At 33.4% G+C, this 13,474-nt stretch overlaps 1 protein-coding gene across 2 annotated transcripts in view; it reads right to left on the bottom strand.

The window, feature by feature from the left end:
* LOC116339646 (synaptogenesis protein syg-2) overlaps window positions 1-12,560 on the bottom strand; it is a 43,983-nt gene extending 31,423 nt beyond the window's left edge. The window contains exon 1 of one of the 2 annotated variants that reach the window (XM_031765657.1): window positions 11,979-12,560. The gene's annotated coding sequence lies outside the window, so the exon portion shown is untranslated. The remainder of the gene's footprint in view (window positions 1-11,978) is intronic. The other variant, XM_031765658.1, reaches the window with a different exon arrangement.
* Window positions 12,561-13,474: the final 914 nt, after the last annotated feature.

Raw genomic sequence — 13,474 nt, 5'->3', positions numbered from 1 at the left:
GTGTGTGTGTGTGTGTGTGTGTGTGTGTGTGTGTGTGTGTGTGTGTGAATATGAATTTATATTCGTTCGCATATTTATAATGCGTTCTAATTTATTCGACATAATTTTTTTTGTTCTTTTCATTTGAATCCATTGCCGTTGGTATCGTTTGTAAAATATATTTCCATTTGCATGTGCGATAGAAGTCTTTTCGCTCCTTTTTTGCAAAATGAATTACGTCTTACCGATGGTGACATTAAAATTGCACGCAAAATGTTATTATTTACAACGATGGCATTTGTCCTTTTTATGGTTTGAATCACGTACCAGCACAACCATTACCGAAAGAGGAAAAAAAGCGTAAACAAATAAATAGCTTAAGTAAATGCTTTATCGCATTTTACCTTGGCAATTCCGGTCATGTTTCTTTTTTTTGCAACGTTTTGCGTCCATTAACTCGTCGTGAAGTTGGAACTTTTTTTTCCACCGTTAATCGAAGATATGATTAGATGAAAGCAATGGCATGGGAATATGTATCAATTCTTAATATTAAATAGACTCCGTACAATGTGCGATGTCATTTAATTGATACGATATTTCGATGAGTTTTTTTCCTCGTGCTAATCACAATTTGGACGATTGGTTAGCATGTATTTTCGGCGAATTGGTTTGAACCATATTAGCAAGGAAGTAGATAGTTGGTAATTTGTACTATGGTTTTGCGATACATGGCATGGTTATTCTTGTGGTTGAAACAGCAAACGTTTACGAGCAGATAATAATAATGATTATATCATTGCCACTAAACTTGTAACGTACTAATTAAGTTGTCCGATCTATTTTACTCGCTTTCTGTCTCTTCTGGCTCGCTTTACTCTCTGGATGGCAGAATATGCATCAAAAGTAGTATATAAGCCAATGGCAGATTTTGAACTAACATTTGTAGTCGAAACAAGTTGATGGTAGAAAATATTGTTGTGCCATTTGGATTATCGGGCACCAGTGTACCAATGATAATGCATACACTCATTCAATATTTCGTAGCAGCTGCTGGTTGGCAAAACATGGTTGGCAAAATGACGAGACCACTATCATGTCTCCATTGTTAAAACAATGGCGTAAATTCAATTTCCCACTCTGAATTTAGTTATACGAGTAAAACATTATTGGATTTTCACATCTTTATCTCGTGCATTTGCATTACTTTACAGCGCTTACACAACCATTGATTCTCGCAATTTTGAATAATGCTCGGGCCAGGAAACTTAATCAACTTATTTTATATTAATAGAATTTATTCAAACTGAATTGAATGAACCTCATTTACATACATTGATTTATATCAGATTAGGGAATTATAAAAGTATTTATTATAGAATTCGATATTATTGCTGTAAACGGTGTTCAAAAGATCAAATACACACATTGACGCGGCAATTCATTTATGGTATAATAATTCGAGCTTAAATCAATTTGCCGTTATACTTTTTGCTCTGAACCTAGGTCAGGTTTTACTGAACTCATAACATAAATTATACCAGAGCTGCTGCTATTGGCTACTTAATAGTTCGCATGCACACACAAACGATATGCATACGTATGTGTGTGCTATACTTTCTAGTTGAGAGCAACCACCGTATAAAAGCTCAGTACCGTTGCACAATCGACAAATTATGTGTAATTTCAAAGCAAACATATAACCCAAAAAGGCATATCAATCAAAAGTTGCGTGCAATGCTCATATATAATTCCACATTTTATTGGATATTTTATGATTTTATGGCAATATAATATCAACACAAACATCAATTTTTTTTAAGTGTATATAAAATACGACTGTAAAGCAATGAAAGTCAGCCAATGTTGCGGTTCCTGTGAATCCCATCCACTCAGGAAAACCACACATCAACTAGTTAACAATTAATGCAGTTTTGTGAAGATCAAAATCCGATAGAAATTATATTTATTTATGTAGAAACAAGGCACACCAGTACAGCACTTAAAATACACACAACACCGCGTCACATATATATATATATAAATGTGCGGTAATATGCAATCGACAAATTAATTGATATGGAAATTGTGGAACGGTTTAACATTTTTGTATTCCATTAAAATGATTCATGGAAATGTTGAGGTTTTATGAATTTCCATTGAGCTAATTGAGATTATCAGCGGAGACCAAATGTCCAGACACGAACACACTGAGCACAATAGTACGTATTATAAAATTCAATTTGAAATCAACGAAGTCATGTTGCTTTTCTAACAACTTTCTCACACTATCCTGAACATTTTCAATTCCAGACTAATTTTTTATGTGCATTTTTTTTCTACATCGTCTGAGTTGAGTGGAGCGCCAATAAAAAAAATATTAGCCGAATCATTCGCTCCAAAATATATATTGATTCACATCATGCATAATTTCAAACTCATCGGTGAATCAAATTGAATGAATGTAGTTTTTTTCTAATAAGTTTTTTACATACACCCCATCGTTCTCATTTTTTTTCCTTAAAAACAGTTTCACGTTCCATTCTCATGAGTCGAGAATCGTATTTCGAATGAATTTCTGAGGAATTTTCCATTTCTATGGAATTTTGCTATCATCAAGCAAACGAGGGGCATTGAAGTGTATATTAAATAGAATTCGTACAACAAAAAAATTGATTTAAATATTTAACGAATATTTGTCCGTCTGCAATAGATTTTACATTTTCAGTCGATAACTCAGTTAAATTATTGAATTGGAAAAGTGTGAAAGAGAACTCTTGGAATCAGTAAATATAATGACTGAATGAATCGACGTGCATGAAGTGAATGCAGTGTTCCTCTCCCTCTCTCTCTTTCTCTCACTATCTCTCTCTGCCTATCTCTATTTCTTGTTTTTCTTTTGTGATTTACTTCTAACGATAGAACACACATGACTAAGCGATCTAAAAAAGTTATATTCATATAAGTATGTGGGAGCGCATTCAAGATAAATGGAAAGAATACTAAACACAAATCTAGTCAAAAAAAAACCATGCAAGCAGCTCACCAAAACGCATACACCATGAAGATGAGAGAAAAAAAGACATTGCGACCGAGAAAACGAATAATAAAATATGCATAAGAGAGAAACAAGCACATAAATTATAAATTTGTGAGTCAAAAGACGTAAAGGGGCCCAGAATGGCAAAGTGAAAATCATAAAGTAATGCGCTTGGCTATGTGGCAAATAAATGTAATATTAGATGGTATGGTTTTTATGCCAGTGCCCAACATATCATGCTAGTATTCTGTCTAAAAGCTGTATCCCCATTCCGAAGAACAACAACACATTTCGATTGAGTGCACAACATTTATATGTAGCCCAACGAATTCCCTTCCGTGCAAATGGAGCCCATTCTATCATAATGCCGATCAATGGTAGAGTGGACAAAGGCTTCTTGGTTACTACATTCGACACGTTTTTCCTATGCTATCGTCCACAAACCGTAGTGAAGTAACAACAAATTTCTCGAACGAAGGAACATTTTCAGCACGGATGTTGATATAGTCGAACCAAAATTGTATAGCATCAGCAATCATCTCACAAATTCCGCTTTCACACCCAGAGCCCACGTATATATCTATATATTTATAGAAATCACTTTCACGCAAATGATTTAACATACCGAATAGTGTTGTTGCTGTTTTGGGCTCTTTCCGTTCTGTTGCGCCCTTCGATATAATTTTCTTTTCGGATAAAAACAATAAATAAGGACAGCGTATTGCCTTCAATGGTGTTTCGGGTAGAAAATCGAAAATCTAATGCTTCAAAACAATTCGAGACGTGCGATACCGTACAACAACATTTGGAATAAAATGAATAGAAAAGAAAAAAAATAATACAAGAAAAACGTTCCGAATACAAGGGAATTTTCAAATAAATCGAATGTCACATCGTTTGACTCCCATCGTGCATTTTGTAATAGCATTGAACACTCATTTATAAGACAAGAAAAAAATTGAATTGAAAAAAAAATGTTCGTCCTGAAATTCATGAAATTTTCGATTTCATAGAGAAATTCTAGACCATGGACATGAATAATGGACATTCATGAGAACGACGGTTTTCAAAACAAGCAATCGGACCAGATGATTGTTGAAAAGCCGACTTGGAATGCTAATAAAATAATAGAATTTTGATTTATTAATTAAAATGGGAAAAGTTTTCATTTCGATAAATCATATTCGGCGGATGCAAGAATTATGAAGTACGGTAACCATAATAATGAACACAAAGAATGGCATCGACAAAAATGATTCAACAATTTATATAGACTTGGTTTTATTGAATACGGTGTATTATGTTCAATATAAACCCACACAAATGGCTTCTTTATATTGTTATCATTGGCTTAAACAACTTCCCATGGCCTGACTATGTCTATGATTTTGTTGAGATTTGTGCAAACAAATCTTGTATATTCAGCTAGAGCGAGGCACTCATGCTCGTTTGCCGATGTCAATTGAAAATTGAGTAAATGAATGTAAGCATCGGATAAGATGTTGGAATTTCTCGTCCATATCGGTATTGAGATATATTGTCATAAAGTGTGCATCACTGCGAATAAATGGAATTGGCGAAAGGCAACAGCCGCCGTTGACAGAGAAGATGGAATGCAAAGGAACGGATAGAAAAGATAACAATGAAACAACAAAACCAAACCGAAAAAGATGGAGAAAAAGTAAACTAAGCAGGCGGAAAAATCAACGGCAATAGAGGCGGATAGAGTAAGAAAAATATTCCAAGGGTTATTCGATGCTAAAACAATAAATAACCAAAGCGTTTGTGTTTGCATTTTGAGTTTACTGGGCCATCGATTTTACATTTCCTATTCGTACAGCGACAGTATTCCGTTTATATCATCCGTTTGTCCTTGTTGCCGTTGTCGGCATGCTCTATTTACAAAGCTGACACAACACTCGTACTACTTGCGTTGGAATAACAGTTTCCGCAATATTCTGATGCCATTCTCTATGCTAACTTCATTTAATTCATTCAACGGAAAACAGAGACACTCTTTCTGCGCTGCTACGTGTTTCGGACAATAATTAATAAAATTTTCAGCAGCATAAAATAAGGAAATTTCAATTTACCATTTTCCATTGCAAATTAATTTAAGTTGTCTCTGTGTTGAGCGGCAAAACATAATATAAATAGCACCGAGCATTTTCTGCATGTTCTTCTCCTATTCGTCGACTTTTAACGAACATGTCACCACCAGATTTCTACTTTGCAAATTCACAATGTTCGTTTATGAACACTCATTTTTTTTCGCTTTTTTAGTTTCATTTTTGCTGGGAAAAATATGTATATTAAATATTCAGCCATTAATTAATACAATGGGAAGTAAATAGATGCCGGCAGTTTATTGATTTATTTTGGGAAAATTTGCACAAAAATGCACCGATTTAAAAAGCAAATGAAAACGAATCGACGCAACATCAGAAAAGTTCAATTAATGTCAATGAGTGGACGTTGGAAGTTCGTTTGGTAAAATCAAACAAAACCAATTTAATTTAATTTGAACACATTGTGTATATAATTCCGCTCGTTCACTCACTTGTGTGCACGATTCAGAAATTCGTATTTATCTTTCGAATATTTACAAAAAAAAAATCTGAACCGTAAATTGAATCGGAGCCGAGCGTAAATTCGATAAATATCGAATAAATTTATTAAGTATAGTTGAGTATTATGTGTACTATGAGCAAATTTCGTGAGCAAAAAACATTTACATATACCAATTTGAAACGTGTACCACAAGCCGCGAACAATAATGCATGCAGTGTTCTCTTCACGATTATGTGACTCAAAACCTTGAAACGATTGTATAGAGAAGAATGCATGTATTGTTGTTAACTGTGATGTAAAAACTGCTACGTACATTCGCATACGACGGACGACGCATTCTCAGCAGGATATTTTAATATGCTGTGGATGGCAGCAGCGGTGAGCAATACTCTGCCGCAAACCATTGCTCGAAATAAAAACCGGATATTGGCGCGCTTTCGTAACCTCAATAAAAGCATCAAATAATAAATGAAATTTCATCTAAAAAAATGTTCGAAAAAAAATACTCGAATTGTTTGTGAAAAGTTGCGCAAGCGAAACGTAGCTTCTTAAACGACCCGACTTCCTGTGACATTTTAAACGTTAGTATGCTTTAACTGTCATGTACAAATTGAATTTCCTCTTTTTTTCGGTACATCATTGCGGGCTGCATTGAATTTATACACATGTATAACACATGTATAACATGACATCCTCTCTTCCACACTTATAATTCAATTCCCAACAAACGAGAAACTGAGTTAAAGCACTCGGTTGAAAGGTAGCAGGGACGACTCACACTAATTTTTCTATCAATTTCTAATTTTACCAGCATATATTAAGTGTGCTTATCATTCGAAATTCAAGCATGCGTTTGCATTGTTGATGAGAAAAAATGCTTCGAAATGGAAATAGCAAAATGGTTTGCCAATTTCAGATTTCAAACCATTTTCATCAATCAACCGCATTTAATGCCACACAATTCTTGGATTATTCTCTACGGGTACTTATTTTTTGTTCGGCATTTCGAATTTGCATAATGTTTCGCTTGACGATGTGATAGTGATTGATTTATTTCCATTGACATTGGCGCTTTCATTTAGGCAAAATGCATAAATCTGGGTCATTCGACTTGAATGCTGTCGTAATTTTTATTCTCTCTCACGCTCTTACGCGGGCTCTATCTCTTTGTTAGCGTTACTTGCTTTGTTCGAATTAGCGTCAATTTATTTCCGTGGGCTGGCACATTCGACAGTTCAATCGTTATGCAATCGATCACGATTTACCGCAAACTGTCATAGAGTGGAAGGGGAAAACAACGACAACAAACAAACGCAAAAACTACTTCCATTCATTTAACATAAAACATCTATAAAAGTGATATATAAGTGAATTTATTTATTCGCAATTGCCGTGAATCAATCGCATGCTATTATTCAGAATCGTAACCTAATGAAAGAATATTTAATTTTAGTCGTCATTCGACTGTTTTTTTTTTTCATTTTCGTTCGATTGGAAAATTGAATGTGGGAAAAAAACTACGAGATTGAAAAATGGACTAAAAACACGCTTTTGAAATACAGATGAACGAATACGATTCTCGTCAATAAAGCGTATGGTTCGTTCGTAAAATATTGAATTGCACATAATGAATAATAAAGCGATAAAAATTGAAGCAATGCTGACGATCAAAACCAAATCGAAAAAAGGAAATTTCCAGAGCAAAAAAAAAATACGGTTACGGTGGTGGTTTTCCCATTACGTTGCTATTTGTTTGTTTGTTTGTTTGTTTGTTGAACGTGAAATACGTATATTAAATTACAATTCAGCGTATAATATGAATGATTTCAATCGAATGAAAAGAAAGGATGGCGACGAAGGGAGCGAGGGAATGTAAAAATGAAATGTAATGGTATGAAATTGACAACAAAGAATGTAAATTGCGATGAATTCGAAATGAAAATTTATGGAAATCAGCAACATCCATATGAATTTATTCTCTGGCATCTGCTTTGCGAAAAACTTAACATTTACCATCGCCATAAAAATCGTAATGGATGGTATTTTGATGCAATAATGATATGTATTTTTACCGCCACAGACAAATTGATTAACCATTTATTCGTGGATATATAAACGCAAGCTAAAAATATACGACCAGAGCTTTCCATCGCATGCAGATATTGCTAAATCGACTCAAAATATTTCGTAAATTGTTTGGATAATTTCCATGAATCCGGACGGGTTGCAGAAATAGTAGCCATGAGTATACATATGAAAAAAATTCTGGTGTAAATCATATGGCGAATTTTTCAAATAACTTTCGGTTTGTTAATTCATGAATTTTTTTCCATTTACAAACATTGCTGCCATTGTGTTTCCTATTTATCTATATTTATTCATTTCAAAATTCACTCGATTGGAATGTTTAAATTTCCACAATTTCCGTTGACAGTATCAAAAATGAAGTAGATTTTTTTTGTGTTGCTTTTAAAATGGTGTATTTATATTTATCGTAGCTAAAATCTAATTGTGGTTGATAGAAAATGCAAGTACGTTGTGTACAAAAGTGGAAACTTTTACACTATTTTTGCTGATTTTCATAGAGAATGAAAATTAAACTGCAATCATGGAGTCAACCTGAGATAAATCTGCGTTTATTTGTTCGTTGCCGCAACATAAAATATATAAACAAAGCGCCAGAGATAAAAACAACGTATAGAACGCAAAACAATGCAATGTGCTGCTAAAAGGACGTGAATTTAATACAAAAAACCACAGTCACTGGCACGGGCTTCTGTGCAATATGCGGAGATACAAAAACTAGCGCCCCGAACAAAAGTACGAACGAAAGCTAAAACAAAATTACTAAACTTTTGCTATTATGAAAAGTTGACGGGAATATATTCTTTTTCAATTCGAATTCATTTTAGCCAATGGTTTTTTTTCTATGCGTAGCACATAGATGTGAATTTACGTTCATTTATAGAATAATTCCTTTATTTTTCTCATCAGACTTTTTTCTTTGCCTTGCAGCTTTTTTTTGTTTGCCTCAGTCAGTATATCTGGCGTACAAAAGGAAATGTAGACTAAGAGTAACTGTACACAATGACTCTAAATAAATAAAAATGGCAAACAGTTAGATTGCAAGAGTTGTTTGTAAGTTTCGTTTTTTGCTCATTGAAGCACTTGACATGGTCCGATGGAAAAACTTTGGACGATGTAAGTGATCAAAAAGAAGGGTTTTGGTCGAGACAAATACCAAGGATTATATCAAGTTAAAAATGGATTTTCTTCTCTTTACATACCTTCGTTTCATAAACCAGACACAATCATTACAGCCACTCTCTATTGACAACCAAGAAAAAGCTAGAGAAAAAGCGATGAATTAAAAAGAAAAATACGCACAAATTTATGCTGAAGAATGAACATAATTGTGAGGTAAAAAAATGGCGGGGACGAGAATGGATGAAAATAAAAATTATCATCGTTAAAAAAGGTATATCGCCAGCCTTTAAGGCAATGGGCAAATAGATAAACATCGTAGATAAACAAGAGCTGAAAAAGTCTGTATATTTGAAACGATTTCAAACGGGCCCATTGAATTTATTCCACCAATTAGATGCATAGAGACGATGCTCAATTTTGGTGTGCGAAGAATAGAAATGAGGAAAAGGCGGAGAGAGAGAGAGATATCAAATAATCAAAGTCAAACGAATGACAAACCAAACGAAAATATTTGAATCACAAATATTTGTATTCAATTTGAATTTATTTCGATTGAAATTCCGACATGTTAAAGTAGGACGGATCAGCGGTTGTATGTGACAGGAGTAAAACACAAGCATCAATCGTTCTCATCAATGTATTGCAATATGCCTATCTCGATTGACGTGTTGTTTGTAATCCAAATAACCGTATTTTCGGTTTAATTTCGTGGGCTGCATAAAAAATACCGCAATCCATGATTTACTCCCGTCATATTTTTGTACTATTTCAATGAATATCGGAATTTTGTGTTGATTTTTGGTTTTATTACACCAATGCTGGCAATACAGGATTTAAGCATAAACACATTTTAACAAGTGGAAAAAGTGTCGTTCGAGATTTTTGATGATTTGCAAAAAATCAATTTGCAAAAAATCAAGAGAGAGAGAAAACAACCCAAATCGAATTTACATGCAATCCATGTCATTTTTGGAATTTCTTTCATCCACGATTTCACTTTGAAATCAATAAATTCGGGTTGGAATATTCTGGCAAATAAATCTAAAATCATCATATATCACAAACACATAAAGTGAGAAAAAGTTGATAACATACAAGAAATATAAATACGATTCGTTTAGAATCATAATTTTCCTCAAAATATAGTAGAGAAAACATTGAAATGGAAATAAAAGTGATTTTTTTTTTGAAATCGTTAGAATAGAGAGGCAAATCATTAACATAGCCTCAACTGTCTATCGGTTGCTCGGGACAGTTTTATTCTTAAAAATGTTGACAAAGGCTTTTTATTCTCACCATGTCACACCAATCATTTCAAAGTGCACATATGCAATTGGGTGCTAAAGCGATTCAATATGTCACATAATGTCACATAATGTCACAGGAAAAGTTTTTTGTTGGTCAAACAATTGCGTGAACGTCGAACAATTCAAAAATGAATGACATTGATTGGCCGTTGCCGTCAAAAAGGAATACATTCAACTAGTTGATTTTACCACAGCAATCGAACCAATTTTATACAGAAAATGTATGAAAAATGATTATTTTGAACCATGTATTTGTCACAATTAATCATTTTATATCATCGTTAATTGAATTTATATATTCTTTAACTAAATAAATAATCCAACTGATTTTGAGTCGCTTTGAATGAATATTTAAATTGGATAAACATGAGGTGCATCAATATACAGACACAAATTTAATATTCATTAAATGAAATACAGTAAAAAACTACGCAAATTCCACACTCAATATTCCTGTCATATTTTTCCCACACCCATATTTCATCGTTAATTTATTGTGCTCCAACTCCAATAAATATATATATTTTTTAGCTGATTTATTATTCTGATTTGTGAAATACGGCATTTTAATATGAATCATCGTAATTAAAATATAAAATATTAAAATAAATTCAGGTTGCATAAATTCCAATCAACATGTTTTTATAATAGCCTACCAGATCATAGGCTAAAAAATATTGAATAATTAATATGGTTGTAATCATTTAACTCAAACATGTAGTCATCAATGTATCGATCGAATAAAATGCAACATTTATTTTGAACGAATATTTGCTCTACAAAATACATAATTATTATTACATCTGTTAAAAATAGGGCATATAATTTAACCTATAAGTTCATGTAACGTGGAACGTTGTCGAATTTATATTCCGAGACTTGTTAATTTATGTTTTATTTGCTCGAAAATGAAATTGTGATGAAGTTTCACTAAATGCAATTTCGATTTGTTTATTTCCCACATTTTTTTCTTCTATAAATTTGTTTATTCAAAAAAAAAAAAAAATTTCATATTAAACCCCGTTGTTCGACACTATTTCAAAAATGTTTTCGTTTGTTTTTTGGGGATTGGAACTAATGTTCTTTCAGTCACCTTTTAACTGTATACACATGTATACAAACCCACACGCACATATCATTATTCACACGAATTGAATGGTTTCATTTAGTGCTAAATTGTAATAATTTGAAAAATTTCCCTCGCTACCATCCCCCTCCTTCTCTGGAAACTACTATTGAAATGTATTCGTATGTAATGAATGCCACAATTTACAAGCGCACAAACATTTTGTGTGTGATTATAATTCATGCCAACGCTTTGCATGCATACCAAAAAATATGATTCACGAAAATGTAGCCACCATAAAAATTAATAGATGAATAAATGATCGTTATTCAGTAGCAGACATTTATTTCATCGAGTATATCTCGATGTGTACTGTACGTGTGTGTGTGCTTGGTTTATTCTGATTTTCATTGCTTGTTTCCTATCCGAATTATTTGTTGGTTCCGTTTACTGTATGTGGATTTGTGGACGGAAAAGTTTGGTTTGGAAACATATTCATTTTCAACAGTACACCACTAGAATATTCGTTCAAATAACGATGCTTGGAATCAATACTTTTGGGGGTATGCACATCAAAAATCAATCAAAACCCAATCATGAACAAATGAAAAACACACACAAACTGCAATTAAAACCAAGACACAACGTATTCAATTTGAAATATGTGTTCCGAAAATCGGTATCGGCATCGATTCACTAATTTGCAATGATTATAATAATATACACATGCAAACACATTGAAATAAAAAAAAAAACAAAGAAATGGAAAACAGATTTGTCATGGAATTTATTTGAAAAAATGTTCACAAACCATTTACATCGATTTCTCGTAATTGCTTTTTGTTGAACTTTAAATCGTATTTTGCTTGGTTTTGTGATTTTTGTTTCAGTTCAATTGTTTATTTTGACACTTTTATACGCCCATTTCACTTGTTTTCTAAATTAATTGAGCCATTTTAATATCCGTTTCCGAACTTCACATTCTTTTTCCACTTTGAGCGTGATTCTCTTTATTCAGTACACATGCATTTGATAACCAATTGAATTTCACTGTCAAAAGACTTGGTTTGCATCAAATTTTCACACTCACTTGCAACACGAATTGTATCTTTCTCGTTCCAAAGCGGCAAAAATTTGTGTTATGCTCAAAATAATCCAAGATATTTTAAATGGCACAAAAAAAAACTTTTATCGTATTCGAAATTTCACCGCGAAATTTATTTTTTTCATCAATTCATCAAACTTTGATTTTTACCAGAAAAGCAAATTTCTCAGAAAAATGTTGCACTATTTGTTTTCACATATTCAATCGATGAATATTTACGAACGTTAAACTGAGATTTCAATGAATCGTTTCACGCGAAACACAGCACACGTTTTGACTGCATAGACGTTTGCTTCACCACTGACACGGAACGCTTAGTAGCCATTCGTTTTTTCCCTCGTACAATTTTAGACATTTCAATCGTCTACGTTAGTTAATACCCCGAAAATAAGAGGAGAATATTGGAATATTCATTTTTTCCATTGGTCGTGTGGTTCCTCCAGTTGATACAGTATATTCTACCCCGCATTGAATCACCGTCAAATGCACTCTTTGAATGAATGAAGTGGTCATGCAGTAGACGGGAACGCGAACATCTCATATTGGCGCGTAGAAGCTGTGGAGACTTTTTGACGTAGGAGAACATATTCTCCAGTCAACGGGAATATTAATTGGTCTTTGTTGCAACGCATGCGCACCAATTAAGCCGAAAATGCGAAAAATCTTTCGTTACAAAATCACCGAAAACATCATCGGTCGCACCCATTTGAATTGGATCTGTATAGACCCATATATACATACACAATGTGTTTTATATTCAATGCATCTTCGGAGCTACATTCCACCAAATTGGTTAACTCTTGGCCTATTTTTTTCGGTTTTATTTTCGTATTATTCGTCACGAAAGGATACAGTCATAAAACCCCCAAAATAGAACAGATTTTTGTGACTTGAGCGTTTTTCCAGCATCCAATACAAGCAATAAAATATTCAATAACAAGTCATAACGGAATCATTTTTTACCCTCTTCTGTTATGTGAGTGAAGCGTCTCTCTCTCTCTCTCTCTCTCTCTCTCGATACTAGTGTACTGAATTCACTTGTTCTCGTTTGAAAATTTGAATTTGAATGCTGCACTCATACTGATACAGCTGAATAAATTGCAAACGCAAAATGATGTGATGCGAACAACCGTGAAACCAAATATCATCAGCGGTGCCCTTAACGAAGATGTATGAGCGAAATGAATTTTTTATGCAAAAAA

The sequence above is a fragment of the Contarinia nasturtii genome, unplaced genomic scaffold, assembly GCF_009176525.2.
Source record: "Contarinia nasturtii isolate CC-2019 unplaced genomic scaffold, AAFC_CNas_1.1 Cnas_scaffold_533, whole genome shotgun sequence".
Taxonomy (NCBI): domain Eukaryota; kingdom Metazoa; phylum Arthropoda; class Insecta; order Diptera; family Cecidomyiidae; genus Contarinia; species Contarinia nasturtii.
This window is presented reverse-complemented; position numbering and strand designations above follow the sequence as displayed.